Below are 3737 nucleotides of genomic sequence, written 5' to 3'. Positions count from 1 at the left end.
GAACCGGCAACCTTCTGATTACTAAATCAGTACCTTAATCACTAGGCTACAGCTTCCCTTGATTGATTGATTCTCTTCGTATTATACAGTACACACATTTTTAATAAGAGACAGATCTGGGCTGCAGGCAGGCCAGCCAAGCACATGTACTCTCTGTCTACATAGCCCCCATGTTGTAGTTTGTGCAGATTAAGACCTTAATATGAGAGGCCGTGTAGGCCATAATTCTAAGTTGAATTCTCTCACACACACCATCATACTCTCACACACACACCATCATACTCTCTCACACACACCATCATACTCTCACACACACACCATCATACTCTCTCACACACACCATCATACTCTCACACACACACCATCATACTCTCTCACACACACCATCATACTCTCACACACACACCATCATACTCTCACACACACACCATCATACTCTCTCACACACACCATCATACTCTCACACACACACACCATCATACTCTCATACATGGTTTACTATACTCTTTCACATATACTACTATACCCTCTTACAACTATAATCACACTTTCTTTTATTTACTATTATACTCTCATACACACAGCACTATTCTCTCTTGCACATATAACTATAGCTACTTAAACATGCATTATGTGCTTTCATGATAATCTGTGTAAAAGAGAATATTAGTATATGTATGTAAGTTTGGTAGTCTGTGTAAGGGACGTTAACACTGTATGTAAAACAAAGATCTACTGTATGTGTAAGAGAATATTATTATATGTAAGCGTAATAAATAGTGTATGTGAATGCAAATAATCATGTTTATGGAACAGAATGATAGTGAATGTAAGACAGAATGATAGTGCATGTGAATAAGAATAGTTGTATGTGTGAGAGAGTTTGATGGTGTGTGTGTGAGAGTATGATAGTGTGTGTGAGAGAGTTTGATTGATACGGAAACGAGTTTGATTGAAACGGAAGTAATATTAAATTCTCAGTACCTGATTGGTGGAAGACGCGGGATTTCACAGACATGTCCCGCCTTCCTCATTATTACTGATAGGAGAGGATAGTGGACCGAGAGAGAATCAATGGAGCATCGGCCTGTTAACATTTTAAACTTTTCCACCGCTGCCACATCCATGTCAGATATGTGGATTTAAACCCGACAGCCCGACAGGAGTCTAAACGCGGCCGCGGAGGAAGAGATGCGGTGAAGCTTTATATCCGAACCATCAGCCGAGTGCTGCGAGCTCCATATCAGACCCAACCACAGAGAGCAGAGGCTCCAGAGTCAGGGGACAGGTGAGTTCACTACATCATTCACCTCTTCATTTAGCTTCTGATAGAGTCGGGTTTAGATTGAGATATTTAATGAATATTCCTCTTTGTAAGGGACCGTCTGCAAATTACACGTTTTAAACGTTTTAGTAATGCCAAACTAAGTAAGTGAGTTCTCATAAAGCAAATTTATAAGAAACTCTGTTTTGGAAGCTTTCTTAAAGAACAATAAATAAAATTACTTTATCGTTTTAATGGCTATAGTTGCTCCACATTAATGTGTCACTACATTCGAGTCGAATTACATGGAACTTTTGGACTCTTCCCTATGTAGGTCTTAATAAGTAAAATAAAATATAGATTCATTTTATATACACAATCATAAACAAGCTGCTGCACATGGAAAGCTACAGACTTACAGTCTAACATTTCAAAATCTGTCTCAGTGCTCATTCTAACTTAGTCACTTGTACTATTAAAGTTTGTTATCTTTCTTTTATTACAGAAAATGTAATTCATTATAGATTGAGACCAAGCTCTCTTGAGTAACTGTTCTCTAAATATTTGATTGGGTGAATTGCTATAGACTGGTTTTGAAACTAAATTAAATTTTTGTGATTTCAGTATTGAACTTTTGATGGCATGAGGAAACAAACTGGTTTCACCAAAGTTGCACGAGGGCCAGAAACTAAATGGCTTCATGATTGACAATACATTTACATCAAAGGCAGTGTACATTAGACAATGACACATTTACGGTAAGTTATTTAAAAATAATGTAAGCAGTATGTTTATATTGCATATTATTAATAATAATAAGTAATTTGTAGCATTTAGATTTCATGGTTTGGCAATAGGCTAACCCCCAACATTTTCTAAATGCATTGTGTGTGTGTGTTTGTTTTGTTTGTTTTGTTTGTCACCACAGATTTAGAGGACAGTGGTGTGGAGGTTGACACGACAACAGCATCTAGTGACCACAGAAGTACCACACCAGTCATTGTATGACTACAAGGACTAAGGATACCTTAATCCACCTGAGTGACAGATTATTTGCTGTTGAGACTGTTCTGAAATATTTGGTTTCTGCATGCAACAATGAAACATTTGTTTGCTTGGGACAAGATCTTTGTTAACCAGTATAATAGTGATTTCCTTACCTGTCCATAACTTGATAATAAATATCTAAATATTATATGGGGTGTCCTCGTTTTTTTTTTTTTTTTTTTTTTTACATTACTGCATTGTTTCATTTATCAGAAATACATTATGACGTTTTAATTACTACCACAAATAACTCTAATAACCATAGCTAATTTGGAATTTGAACATTGTAAATTCTTTGGCCAGTTGCACACCCGTGATGGAAGGCATGTCCATTTGGGTCCAGCACCTGCAGCGCATGCCAGCGCTGTTTTCTGATGTTGCAAGACTGTTGTCCTCCTAGCACGTACCTTTCATCTGCATTTGGGGTGATTTGAAGAATCTTATTAACAATGTCAGCCAAAGTCGCAGACATTGCTGTATGCTCTCTCTCTCACACACACACACACGTCAGTTAACCAATTTGAAGTTGCTATTTGTGCCTGTATAATTTCCTCCTGATGATTCCAAAGCATACAGCTATTCTTTAGCAACGAATTTCAAGAGACAAACCGAAGGTAATTTGTTTATGTAGGATGACCAGTTCTGATTGTTGGAGGTACTCTTGGAGAAAATATATCCCTATGTCTAATTTCTACTGATCTTGAGTTTTCCTATAAATTTTTTAGGGAACAAAAACATGCATAATGTGCCTCCAGTGCACCCAAACTTCATTGACTGTCACCTCCTTCTAACTGCGGGCTAATTAAAAGAAAGTAAAAAGTTGTCAGTGTTTATCCATTAAGCTCACAAAATAATATTTCCAGAATCATGCTGGTATGTCCCATGCTGTCAGTTTTCCTTTCAATGTTCTAAATGCATCTCATTGTGATGGACAAAAATAGTAAAACATGTCCTCCTCATTACCATGTATTTCCACAAACCAAAGTGACCTTGTAAAAAATGTAGAAAGTAGAAATATCATGGCTAGTTCAACAAAGCTCAACAAAAGTGTAGTCATTGTTAAAAGGTCTGCTGCCAGATTTAAATGTTTTTTGTAGATCAATTTATGTGCAGGCTCTGTTCTTACAGCTGTAAGCCAATCTGACTTCCTGTCCTCCTTCCTGGCCTCCTTTTAACACCTTGATGGTGTGTGAGAGAGTATGATGGTGTGTGTGAGAGAGTATGATGGTGTGTGTGAGAGAGTATGATGGTGTGTGTGAGAGAGTATGATAGTGTGTGTGTGAGAGAGTATGATAGTGTGTGTGAGAGAGTATGATGGTGTGTGTGAGAGAGTATGATAGTGTGTGTGAGAGAGTATGATGGTGTGTGTGAGAGAGTATGATAGTGTGTGTGAGAGAGTATGATGGTGTGTGTGAGAGAGTATGAT

The 3737-nt window shown here is 37.6% G+C and overlaps 1 long non-coding RNA gene across 1 annotated transcript; it reads left to right on the top strand.

Moving 5' to 3' along the window:
* The first annotated feature begins 678 nt into the window (after positions 1-678).
* On the top strand, positions 679-2459 carry LOC134302001 (uncharacterized). Its single transcript, XR_010007501.1, has 3 exons — positions 679-1288; positions 1889-2022; positions 2193-2459. It is a non-coding gene; the product is annotated as an uncharacterized LOC134302001 (long non-coding RNA).
* The last annotated feature ends 1278 nt before the right edge of the window (positions 2460-3737 follow it).

The sequence above is a fragment of the Trichomycterus rosablanca genome, chromosome 24 (assembly GCF_030014385.1).
Source record: "Trichomycterus rosablanca isolate fTriRos1 chromosome 24, fTriRos1.hap1, whole genome shotgun sequence".
NCBI classification, from domain to species: Eukaryota; Metazoa; Chordata; class Actinopteri; order Siluriformes; family Trichomycteridae; genus Trichomycterus; species Trichomycterus rosablanca.
This window is presented reverse-complemented; position numbering and strand designations above follow the sequence as displayed.